The sequence below is a fragment of the Benincasa hispida genome, chromosome 5 (genome assembly GCF_009727055.1).
Source record: "Benincasa hispida cultivar B227 chromosome 5, ASM972705v1, whole genome shotgun sequence".
NCBI lineage: Eukaryota > Viridiplantae > Streptophyta > Magnoliopsida > Cucurbitales > Cucurbitaceae > Benincasa > Benincasa hispida.
Genome location: NC_052353.1, coordinates 54,535,025 through 54,548,775, shown reverse-complemented (window position 1 = coordinate 54,548,775; position 13,751 = coordinate 54,535,025). Strand labels below are relative to the sequence as shown.

The following is a 13,751-nucleotide window of genomic DNA, read 5'->3' as shown; positions in this document are numbered from 1 at the left end:
GATGAAGACGAACGACTAGGGATGTGTCTGAGAGAGGATGAGCATAGATTAGTAACATTTAATGTATCGCAAAGTTTTGTGAGGCGCGAACATTTGAGGTCGGTTAAAATTCGATCGAGGAATAGGACAGGGTGGAAGCTCAAAGCATGCTTTGACTCATATGAATAAACAATCAATGTAAAATTTCTCTGAATTGGTTCAGAATGTCTCAGGTAACATTAGTCATTGTTGTAAGAGGCAACAGCGATGAGGATGATTCATGTTGTCGATAATTCATTTTTTAATGTGTATAAGTAAGTTAAATTGCTGAGTGTACAAACGGGTGCGGCGCGGCTATCGCGGAAAAGAGTGGAGAATGGGCAAAATAGTAGGGAATGCGGATGGAAGAGAGAGAGAGAAGATATCTCTGAGAAAGATGCATTTCTTTTGCACTTGCAAGATAGGACCTATCGTGAGATAACTGAGGGATTGTGAGATCTAGATACGTTACAATGGGTAGGGTGCGAGTTGTTGAAATCATGGGAGTAGGTTCAAACTTGGAAGAATGTAGAGAGGATGATGGGATAGATGTGGTATTGAGCTACAACAAGATAGGGAAGTGTCATACTAGGATGGCTCCGAAGGGAAGGAAAATGGGCAAAGAGAGAGAGAGGCAGTCTATGGTGAGAACCACAAGTGGTGGAAGGAGGGTGAGAGGGGGATAGACAATTTCGTACGGTGTTGTAGAGGATGAAAAGTATTTGATTTCTAATGATGCGGAACAAGAGGACACCGTGTTTCTTGGTTGAAGTGTAGTATGGGATGTTGCACAAGTGATGTATAACGAATAAAAAGTAAAATAGGACACATGTGGATTTTGAGGTGTACAAAGGGTCGGATACATCATACATCACACTAATTTGGTATGATCGTGACGAGGCTCCTTTCATCTTTGTTATCCGGAGCACAACAAGTCTTTTACATTGAATGACTCAACATAGTAGCAATTTGGAAAGTGTGTTCAAAGTAGTCCAAATAAACGAATATGGGATGTACCGGAAGTGGGATGATGTTGAAAACGCACAACATAGATTTACTAGAAATTGTTGGTGGTGTCCCGAGTGGGAATGAAACCATGAGGAGGACTGTTTATTAGCAGAGTGTGACGTTGATCCTTCAGTGTGGAGAGAAGACCAAAGTTTGTACCATGCTATTATGAACTTCATAAGAGGCGATGAATGACCTAAGAGATCGATGGATGAAGTTGGTCAAAAAGAGAGCTTTGAGTCTTATCATTGTTGTTTTGAATCTGTCTTTGCTTCTCTTCCTCTATGATTCTAAAGGAAGACTGACCTACTCTTGACACACTGCATAATTCACCTTCCCTGGGATCAGAAACTTCTTTTTTTTTTTTTTTTTTTTTTACTTTTTATTCAACTGTATCTCGCTCTCTCCCTGAATCTCTCTGCCTCTCACTTTCGTGAGTTTCCTCTTCTCTTAACGTTTTTCATTATCTAAACTTTTTTGTGTATTTATGAATGTTTACGAAGTGTAATGTGTTTTGTTGGGGAAGATAGGTGGGAGGGTGGGGTGGCGGACGGGTGTGGGGCGGAGATGGAAAGGGAGACGGGTTGGGCTCACTTGCTAGCACATGAAGTAAAAATTTGGTGGAGAGGTAAAAAGCATTGGGATAAATTGTATTGGTAGTTTTTATGTGTGATGGTCATCAAGTGTTTACTATTTTGATGTTCATTACCACCCTGTGATATGGGAGAGTTGAGACGATGTGTTTGTGGAATTTTAGATCGGAAGCTTGATATAACAGTTTCAAAGTGTTTGTCGTGACTCTTTTGTAGACTACTGTCGGGGAGAGACTGGGCGGAGACAATGATTGGAAAGTATTGCTGTGTATGGTCGGGAATAGTATTCTAGATTTGTTTTGATTTGTACTGTCTTTATGTATTGAAATGATGATGAAGGATGAATTTTAATCGACTGATCGTGTGGATATTGGTAATTCTGAAGTTGAGTATCCGAGTACGGCTGTCTGTTGTGGATTATGACGATGTAAATTTTCTTGGGTTAATAAAATGGACTCATTTTCGGTGATAAGATATGAGGGAATCTGTTATTTGGTACCCAATATGTTCTAGTGACAGAGGAAAAGGATTTCAGATCGAAAGGTGGTTTGAAAGAAAAATTGAACAAAGCAGGTATGATTAAAATTATACTCGCCCACGAGTGGAAAGTAGGATCGCCCGATCGCACTTAAAACGATGACGGTGAGAAAGGCCGTCGGGTAGTGAAATTATGTGGTTGAAGTAATCCAGGATGGTACAACTAGCGTAGGTGCGCGGGAGTTAAAAACGACCCTAACTCCCAAGTGCCGGGTTTAAAAAAAGGTTGAGACAATGGAAGTCGGCGGAATTCTCTCCCGATGGAGTTTCTGAGATGGACCGAGCCAGAGAGAACTCAACTCAGAGTAACGAGATCTTTGTTAGTGCATCGGAGTACCTCTTCCCGAAGCACACACTTTCAATCGAAATTTAGAAATCGGGCCGAGGGGGGGATGAGTAATTCAAATTCACCAAATATCTCATGATCGAGAATATTATCATCATTTCGTTCATCTCTATTGAATCTCGTTTCAATCCCACTTAGATATCGCGAGCAGAAGTTCCATGATTCATTCATTGCATATGCTTCCGCTATAGACCCCTCAAGACGTGCTTTGTTCCGTACAAATTGTTTTAATGTTCGTAAACTTCTTTCAATAGGATACATCCAACTATAACTAACTGGACTCACCACTTTGGTTTCATATGATAGATGAACTACAAGGTGTACCATTACATCGAAAAAGGCAGGTGAGAATATTCTCTCCAATTTACAAAGTATGACAATGATGTTTGCTTGTAGTCTGTTCAAATCACTTACACATATTATCTTTGCACATAAGTTGCGAAAGAATGTACACAACTCAACAATAGCAGTGGATATGTTCTTTGGTAGGTATGCTCAAATACCAATAGGGAGTAGTCTGTGAAGCAACACATGACAATCGTGTGTTTTCAGCCCCGACATTTTTCCATCTTTGTCATTGACATATTGTGATATGTTAGATACGAATACATCAGGGAATTTCACTGATTTCAGATACTTACAAAATGAAATCTGTTCACCATTTGTTAATGTGTATGCTGCGTGTGGTTTTACAAATCTGTTATTGACCTGTATCAAGTGTAGGTCCTTTCTTATCTTCAAATCTTGTAAGTCTAATCGAGCGTTCGTTGTATCCTTTGTCTTTCTTTCAATATTTAACAATGTGCCCACCAAATTGTCGCATATGTTTTTTTCAATATGCATTACATCCAATTTATGTCATAACAATAGTCTGGACCAATATGAAAGTTGGAAAAAGATACTTTTTTTAGTCCAATTTAGGATTCGCTTTCTTTTTTTATCTTGCTTCAATGGATATTTGCTAAGCACAAAAAAGTTTAGCGTATTTATTTGTTGTAATATCTCTTTTTCATTCATTACAACTGGTGGAGGTCTACGTTCAACTTTTTCATCATGTTGTCTACTTCGACGCCAACTATGATTCTCTGGAAGATAATGTCGATGTCCCATAAATGATATTTTCTCTCTTATTTCGAAGGACGAGTTATCTTCTTTGCATATTGGACATGCTTGATAACCTTTTATACTCCACCCAGATAAGTCACCGTACACAGGGAAGTCATTAATCGTTCATAATAAGGTAGCATATAGTTGAAAAAACTCACCAGCAACAGAATCATAAGTTCGCACACCAATTGTCCACAACTCTTTCAACTCTTCAATCAACGGTTGCAAGTAAACATCAATTTCCTTTCCAGGAGATTTTGGACCAGGTATGAGCAAAGACATGAAGAAGTTTGTTTCCTTCATGCATTTCCAAGGGGGAAAATTATAAGGAATTATCACCACAGGCCACATACTATAAGAAGTGCTAATATTTCCAAACGGATTGAAACCATCTGAAGCTAATCCCAAACGAACATTTCGAGGATCTAAAGCGAAATGAGGGAATTCACGATCAAAATGTTTCCACCTCTCTGCATCAGCTAGATGTCCAATATATCCTCCATTTCAACTCGCTTATCTTTATGCCATCTCATGTCAGAAGTGCCTTCTTTTGACGCAAACAATCGTTTTAATCTCGGTATCAATGGAAAATGATGCAATACCTTATGTGGTATTTTTTTACCCTTGCCATCATTAACTTTGTATCGAGACTCACCATAAACAGGGCATTGTTGCAAATCTGCAAACTCTTTCCAATACAATACACAATCATATTTCCACGTATGAATAGACTCATAACCTAGGCCTAAATCACGTAATTTTCGCTTGGCTTCATAAAAGGAAGTAGGTATAGAGGTGCCAGCTGGAAACGCTGCTTTTAACAATTCCAGCAACATATCAAACGATTTATTACTCCAGCCATTCAGAACTTTGATATGCATCAACTTCACTAAAAGGTTTAAGGACGAAAATTGCGAACACCCAGGGTATAATTCATTACATGCTTCGATCATTAAATCCTCGAATAAGTTCGTGGTATCTCTTTCTTGACCATTAAAGGACATTTCATTAATCTCAATCCTTCATTCATTTTCATTTTCGTTTTCAATTGGAACTTGTAAATCATTTATAAGATTCAACATCTCATTTTCTTCAACAACATTACTCTCTATACTATCTACTTCAACATCCTGTATTGAATGACTTGTATGACTTCTAGATAAGTTTATTGGCTCTCCATGATATACTCATTCACAATATGAGGGAGATATTCCATATGTTAATAGATGTCGTTCCACAACATCTATCTTTTCCCAAATTGAATTCATACAATTCTTGCATGGACATCTTATTCGTCCGGAATCATTAACATGAAACCTTGCCATATCTAAGAACTGTGATACTCCTTCTCTATACTCCACTGTTAACTTATTCCTTAGTTTAATCCATTCTTTATTCATCCTTAAAAATAAACATTTTCTGACCAACTTGTAATCCAAAACAATAACCTAGATTAGAGGACAAAATACAAAATATTATTAAGCATTGAGTTCCATAATTTTCATTTCTTAAGGCAAAATAAACACATAGGTCCATAGACCGCTTAAATTGTCTTAACAACTTTCAAATGTTTTATTTAGTAGGTCTCCAAGCTTTCAATTTTGTGTCTAATATAGGTCTTTCATCTATTCAATATCTTCTAAAATTTACAAGCCTATTGGACACAAAATTTAAAGTTCAATTTTCTATTAGACACAAAATTTAGTTTTATGTTTAGTAGATTCTTTAAACTTTTTTATAATATTAAATGTGTTAAGTACCAAATTGGAGGTTTAAAGATTTATTTTATATTTTTTAGATTAATATAGACCTTTCATTTATTCAACATCTTTGAAATATTAAAAATTTTAGATAAGATTTTAATGGGCATAATATTGATGGGCATGATTTGTACAACAATTTTAGAAAATTAATAAAAGCGAATACAATATTTAACACATTTTAATGGACATTTCACATATGATTTAATTAAATATAAAAGATAAAATAAAATGAGAAAATTACTGACGAGGAGACGACAGCGGCGGTGGGCAGTTGATTGCAATGGCGGCGGCAGCAAAAATTGATGAAAGAAAAGGGAGAAATGGAAGAAATATTTTATGGGAAAAATGGAAAGTGTAAAGGATGGAAGAAAAGGGAGAAATGGAAGCAAAATTTGATGGAAAAAATGGAAGAAAAGTTGGATTGGAAAAATGGAGAAAATGAGAGTTAAAGTGTAAAATGATGGGAAAATGGAGAGAGAGAAGAATAATGGTGAAGAAAAATGAGGAAAATGGGAGAAAGAGGGAAAAATTTGAGAGGGAGAGGAAGAAAATAGGGTCGGGGGCGGTGAGGGAGGGGCGGTGCGGTGGGGAGTGGGGAAGAAGAAGGGATCTGGTTTAAACCAGACCCCTCTCCTGACGTCGCCCGACGGGTGTCGGGAGATCCATCGGGAGTTCCCCGGGAACTCTCGACAGTCAACACCCGGCATCGGGAATTCCCTGGGGAACTCCCGACGCCGGTTTGATGCATCGGGAGTTCCCCAGGGAACTCCCGACAAACCTTTACGACGTCGGGAGTTCCCCGGGGAACTCCTGATGGTCCTTTACTTCATCGGGAAAGACCGTCTCTCCCGACGACCTAACTCCTGATGCTCTATTTAGGCGTCGGCAGAACTCCTTTTTCTTGTAGTGACAAGTTCAACAATTATGAAGTGAGATCGAACCATTGTTTTTTGAGATCATAATTCATCTATTATATACTTAGTATGGTGAGATTGACGATGAATATAAGATTTAAAATAGAAAAGATATCCAAAAACAATGAGATATTATTTCTTTGAATAAATGTTCACAAGAAAAGAGGGATCGGTAGATGCACTGTCAGCATAAGATATTATCGAGCACAGGGGAGCAATTTTTTTTGCCCTTTACACTGTTTTCTCCGACTTTGTTGGGACTTGGGAGTAGCCACAATTTTTTGCCCCACATCTTCAACTTGCTTTACCTATTATCTTTTTCTGTCTGTTTCTGTTTGTTTTTTTTAATTTATTGCTTCCCTTGTAGTTATTTGAAAATTTATTGCTGTCCTAATTCTATATAGAGCCATTGACACTAGTTAACCTCAAAGTTCGTTTCATATTGTACATCAATAACTGGAATAAATATCTAGTGAGATTTGAGTAACAAATGACACTTAGATGACAGAAAATGACTATTGAAATTACCTAGAGTATTTCAAGGAAAAAAAACAATGGAACAAAACTTTGCGTGTTAATTAATTACTTAACCTCAAATAATTGCTATTGTTAACCTAAAATCCTTTTCATATTTGAAAACTAACCTATTTTTTAAAAACTACTTTTTCTTATTTCTTCCTTATCTTTTTCATAGTTTTTGCAGGGTGCTCTGCGTAATGAAAATATCATTTTTTTACCTCATTTAATACCTTCAAATTTACCTTTATATAACACTAATTTTCATACCTGACATTAGCGTAAAACCTTAAACTTTAATTTTTCATTTTGTTTATCTCCATGTTTTCCACAAGTTTTAATTATCACCTTTGTGGTAGATTTGTTGGTATTTTTAAAGGAAAAATTTGAAGAAAATTTGTCCAAGAAATTGAGATTATTGTAAGAATTGAAAATTTTCCTGTAAAAACCATAACTCTGTAAATTCCAATTTTTATATAAATTCATAAGAGTTTTTTTTTTTTATTTTTTATAATTATGATAGAAAAAAAAACTTAAGTTAAACCATCTAAATTTAAGTTATAAAAGAAAATGTAAGTTTAAGTTTTTTAAAAAATAGAATTGGCGAAAAAAAATGGAAATTATTTCTTGGTAAGATACTTCTTGGAAATTTTCTAATAAGGTTTTTTTTTTTGAAAAAAAATTATAAATACTTAAAAAATTTAAACTAACTTAAGTTTATGTTGTACTCAACCAAACTTGAAGTTTAAGTTCAAAAAATTGGAATTGCCTATGAAAAAAGTTCCATGGAACGGGTTACCTATTCTTAACGGTCAAAGCGAACCCTTTCATTCCGAATTAATTGAAGAATTTGAAGTAAGCATCTTATAAAAAAAATTCCATTTTCTGGTTAGATCCTTTCTAGAAATTTTCTAATTAAGTATGTTTTAAAAAATAGATTTTTTTTTTTTTTTTTTTTTTTTTTTTTTTTAAAAAAAAACTAACTTAAGTTGTAGTAAAAAAATTAAGTTTAAGTTATACAAATGAAATTGGCTAAGAAAAAACTTACTGAAAATTTTCCAGTACGTTTCCTGGTAAGATCTTTACTGGATATTTTTCAATAGGGGTTTTCCTTTTTTTCTTTTTCTTTTTTTTTTTAAAAAAAAAACTAACTTGAGTTTAAATTGTACTATAAACAACTTAAGTTTATGTTTTAAAAAAAATGAAATTGGTTAAAAAAATTCTAAGGTTTTGACAAGAGTAAGATCATTTTTGGAAATTTTCCAGTAAGGTTTTAAACAAAGAAAAAGCTTATTGGAAATTTTTAGTAAGCATCTTACTAGAAAATCATTGTAATGGAAATTTTCCAGTAATTTTTTTTTAAATATAGTTTTTTTTTTAAAAAAAAGAGTAAACTATTATAAGTATTTTATTTTATTTTTCTTAATTAAGTTAAACTAATTTAAGTTTAAGTTTTAGTAAAAAAAAACTTAAGTTGAGGTTTAAAAATAGAATTGGCTAAAAAAACAAGCTTACTGAAAATTTTCCAATAAGCATCTTACATAGGAAATCATTGCAATGGAATTTTATTAGTAAGTTTTTTTTTAAAAAAAAAAAAAAAAATTAAACCAACTATTTTTTTAATTTAAGTTTAAGTTGTACTAAAAAAAATTAAGTTTTAGTTTAAAAAAATGGAATTGGCTTAAAAAAAAACTTAAAAAAATTTGAGTAAGCATCTTACCAAAGAAACTCATATATGTTTGCTTATTTTCTCTGACTCAATTCTTTAGCTTCTTGATTTGACTGTAAATAGCATTTACTAATTATATGAGATATCTTAGTCTTTAGAGAAGTTCAAGCTTTGATCCCAAAAAAATATGAAATTTATTGAACAAAAAATATATATATTTTTTTAAAAAAAAAAATTCTTTCATGAAGAGCTATCCTATGATCGAGTGAGCAATGCGTTATTTTATTTTGGTTTCCAATTACAAAAAATTAAAATTAAAATTAAAAACATAAATATAAAAAAATTGTGGTGACTTCTTTTAAAATTTCCTTTATCGAAAATGTCAGTTTGCGATTACGTTATAAGCACAAACATAATTCACAAAGGAAAATCGAGTTTGAGAGTTATATACCTACATTAATATATATTCTTAGTTTATAAATTTGACGCATATTTGAAAATCATGTCATTTGATAGTGTGTCGTTTTTATAATAATAAGTAAAGTCAAGAATCATAATCGAATTGGAGGAGCGAAGCAGGTATATTATGAAAATGATATGATATTTGATGCACCATGAAAGTTTATTGGATTTTGTTAAAAAATATAGTATTTTTTCAAACTATTGACAAAAATGGGATATATGAGAAAGTAGTTTTAAAAATAGGTGGGTATTGAATTATTGACAAAAGTAGGGTAGTGAAAACATTTAATCCAGTCAGCACCACGTTGGCGGACTTGGTTGACCGGTCGCATGGAAACTTGTGGACCTGGTCGATGATTTGTTTTTCTTTTTTTTTTTTTTTCTAAAATAGATTGACTATTTTTTTTTTAATTGGAGATGTACAACAATATTAAGACCTTAGGAATGGGTCCACAAATTACTTCATTATAAAACTTAATTATATATTTAATCTACAATGAAAACATAATTATTTTACACTCATATTAAAAAAAATGTTATGATATTAAAGAAGATTTACAATTAGTTCTTTAATTTATAATTTGAAAATAAAAGTTTACATGAAATTTAAAAACGACCCCCTGGCCCTTACCCCTTATGGGGAGTGTCTTCGTGTCCCTTTAAATTAGGTTCATCCTGCTGTCATTGTCGTCTGCGACGAATACGTCATCGATCGGTGTCAGCAACATTGAGTTGTCTTGTTTGTTGAATAATACCTTCTAAGTTGACCAATTTTTACTAACATATTGAACCCAAGTCTGGTAAGTTGTGTTGCACTGAATATTGTTGTACATCTCTAACAAAATTATTCTATACAATGAAAAAAATAAATATTAAAAAATATTCATATCATATATATGGAAAATGTCTGATTTTAAATCTCTTACCATACAGTAATAGTAAGCGCCGTCAGGTGTGATAAATCGCCTCGTCATTGAATTGTACCAGGAAAAGTAGTCATCTGATACAGCTGACCCATTTGTTAATTCTCCTTGTCCACAACGATCATGTCGTCCATGCCAATAGGATATATATTCTGCATGGATTCGACGCCAGTCTTGGTCGTGCTTACCTCTCAAATGAATTTGGTGTAGTGCTGGGAGTGTATAGGACAACAAAGGTATCGTTTGTCGCAAGCCGAACTGTCTCAACACACAATCTAGATGATGCAACTCTAGTATATGGAAGCATATAAGAGGGTTAACGGTTAACCAGATGTCTTCACCATCATGACAGTAATTAGGTAGGGATGACCAAATCTGTTGTGTGTGCATCCAAATAATCTGAAAAAAAAAAAAAGATTAGTATACATCCAAAATGTTTTAAATATTCATTTATATATACATTTGTTACCTGATTGTGCATTAGTCTGTCAAATATTTTTCGGTACACGAGCAACATATTTGCTAACTGTTCAGAGACAACTAATACACTACTCCATCTAAAATTATAAAAAATACAATTAATTTATATTCTTACATAAAATTATAGTGAAATAAATATATAAATAAAATAATACTTGACACTAAGTGGACGATGATCTGGGGCCTGTAACTGGACTTGTGGTGCTATCATTAGAGATCTATCATAAGCCCATACCTGTAGTAGTATCAGTGGCTCGCTATTTCCAACGCTTGTGCATTAGTAGCCCGACAAAGTTCTCCATACAACCATGTAATACATGCACCAACCCACGAGTACGTACCAGCATGCTCGAAATCAGACAGTAGCAAGAGGAACATGAGATGCACTAGAGTATTTGACTTTTAGTGAACAAAAATCCTCCAATAAGTTGCATGATGTATGCTCGTGCATACCTATGTACGCTGATGTCATCGGCATCGGGAGGTAATTCTGGAAACTGGGATGCCAACCAGGGGATACTCAATCTTGAGCCTTTCAGATCATTTGGTAGAACACCTAAGAGCTCTTCACAAATGTTCTTCCAATCATATTGTAGTGAACCTGTCAATGGTTGCCCGTCCACTCGTAACCCAAACTGTATTGCAACATCCTACAGCATGATTGTACATTCCCCACAAGGCAGGTGAAATGTGTGGGTTTCTAGTCTCAACGCTCAACTAGAGTAGTAATAAGGTGCCAATCAAGCTGGATAAAACTGATTCATGTAACCCTAAGAAATGTTCAATGCAGGGAATAAGTGCCAATCAAGCTGGATAAAACTGATTTCTGCAACCCTAATAAATGTTCAATGCAAGGAATAATGCGGTGATCAAATGGGATAGTATGTTGTGCAGATGCCTTCCTTCTCCGACAACTTAAAACTACTATGGAAGAACTATCCCATACCGATTGTGAACAATGCATATTTTGTTGATATAATTGTACAGGATTAGAAGGATCAGATTCCATTACATAAGAAGTTCAAATTACATTACATAATAAAATCCATCACATAAAAGATACATAAAATGTACATAAAATGATACAATTACATGAAAAATAAATTCATTACATAAAATGAAACAATTACATAAAAAATATAAGTATATAAAAGATACAATTACATAAAAAAATATAAGTACATAAAATATATAATTACATAAAAAATACAAGTACATAAAAGATGCACCTAATGACCTGAAGACGAAGCACCTAATGTACGTTGTGGACAAGTACGTCTGTTATGTCCTTCTCTCTTGCAAATTGTACATCGAACTTTTGGCTTGTGTAACGATCCGACCCCCTAGTACTTAAGTTAGGCTGTTAATAAATACATGCATGTATGGAACTTAAAACGACACTCTTTTATGGTGAAATAAATGCTAAATAAATAAGGTAAGTTCAAAAGTCCTTTATTAAATGCAAATATTAAAAACAACAATAAGGTACCAATAAATCATAAATGTTAATAAATAAGTCCGAAAACAATCCTTAATTGTAGGTTTCAAATATCAAAACTGAAAATTAAGTAAAACATGAAAGGAAATCTAAGTCTTATGAGCGGAAGCATAAAACCAGTCCCAGTGGCTTGATCGTGAATTCCGCTTGTCCATCCCTGGTGCATCTCTACCTTTACCTGAAACAACAGCATGAGAAAGAATGAGTATAAAATACTCAGTAAGTAATCCCACTACTGGGGTCAAGTTAGGCATCTATGTTCTTTAGATGCCTACCTCTGGTGGAACATATAAACGGCCCTAATCCTCATGGGACACCTACAAACATGCAAAACTAGTTTCTACCCTACTATAATTAAGTATGCCCACTACCTCTGGTGAATCTCGAAGGAAACACAATATCTGGTGAATCCCGAAGGAAACACAATCTAGTGAATCTTGAAGGAAACACAATATCTAGTGGGGATCTAACTAATCAGTAAAATCACTATCATAGTCTCAACATCATAATTATCACAATATGGTTCTATGACATACATACATGCCTTAATATCCACAGATCAAATACAACCTCACGAAATCAAATATCATCTCACGCTAGCATTTAAGTATCTACGTGCACAAATAAATCTTTCAGATCCTCAATCAAGAACATACATCGGTTGTACTAAACTATCAGTCTATCATGCCATCATTTTGTCACAATATTCATCTATCATACTAACTACATCTAGTGCCTGGCCCGTGGGCAGTTTTAATAGTAAGATTACTTACCTCAAATTTGGTCACAATTTAATCCAAGTAATTAACCCTCTTACAACTCTTGGAAGGCTTTGAATCCACCCTATAACATACATTACAAATATTAATTTAGTACCCCTGGTCCAAAAATAACAAATCCAAAGTTCTAAACTCATCTTTGGGGTCTAAATACAATTAACCAAATTATTTAAAGATCTTCAATTTAACTTTACCTAAATTGAAAATCCGCAGATAATATCAGACAACCAACGAAACCAGCAACTCCAAGTAAGACCCTGACATAAGAACGCAACCAAGTTTTAAAATTAAAAGCAAGGCCTAATCACACATACTCCAAGTACTGCCAAAAAATCTGGGTAAACTCACCAAAGGTGTGATATGAGGCACACCAAATTTGCTAAAACAATTCTAACTTCACCTAACAACACCTTAATACCTTCAAGAACATGAATCCAAAGTTGACACATAAAGGCCTCAATCGATTGGTGCCAAAAGTAAATGGCCAGTCAAGAATCAACTGAAAACAACCACAAACAACAGAAATCTTATCCAAGTTGATAAATCTGATGACGGCAAAAGCAACGACGGTGACGACAGGAGGAATCCGGTGTAGATCCGGTCGATTGAAGGAGAGGAGCAGCGGTGGCGGCAGTGGCTTGGGTGCAGACGCGTCTGGAGCGACGCTAGTCGATTCGTGGGCGACGCACAGAGGAACGGCTGTGGAGGCTTGCTATAGGGCTCGGGTGAAGACGGTTTGGAGCAGCATTAGAGAGGACGGCGGTTGGCGATCTGGTCGGGCTGAGGAGAACGACGGCTGGGTAAAAAAAAACGAAGGGGGGTTTTATAAAATAATAATAATAATAATAATAATAATAAAGAAACTAAAAGAAAATAAATATAAACTATATTTTATTCTTTTCCTTATTCCACTTGATACTATTAAATTCCTTCCCTTACCAAAATGAAATTAATTCCTGTCATTAATTTCCAAATTGAATAATTTCACGCCAACAATTAAGTTCCCAATTACACTTGAAGTCAAAAATTCTAAAAATACCATTCAATATAAAAATTACTGAAAATCATTATTACTAAAAAAATGCGGGGTGTTACAGCTTGCCTCTCTCTAATCCATTTCATTATGAATGCGTGTACT

At 34.3% G+C, this 13,751-nt stretch overlaps 1 long non-coding RNA gene across 1 annotated transcript; it reads right to left on the bottom strand.

The window, feature by feature from the left end:
* Positions 1 to 11,583: 11,583 nt before the first annotated feature.
* On the bottom strand, positions 11,584 to 13,398 carry LOC120078668. Its single transcript, XR_005482069.1, has 3 exons — positions 12,808 to 13,398; positions 12,608 to 12,677; positions 11,584 to 12,012 (listed from the first exon to the last, which is right to left on the bottom strand). It is a non-coding gene; the product is annotated as an uncharacterized LOC120078668 (long non-coding RNA).
* Positions 13,399 to 13,751: the final 353 nt, after the last annotated feature.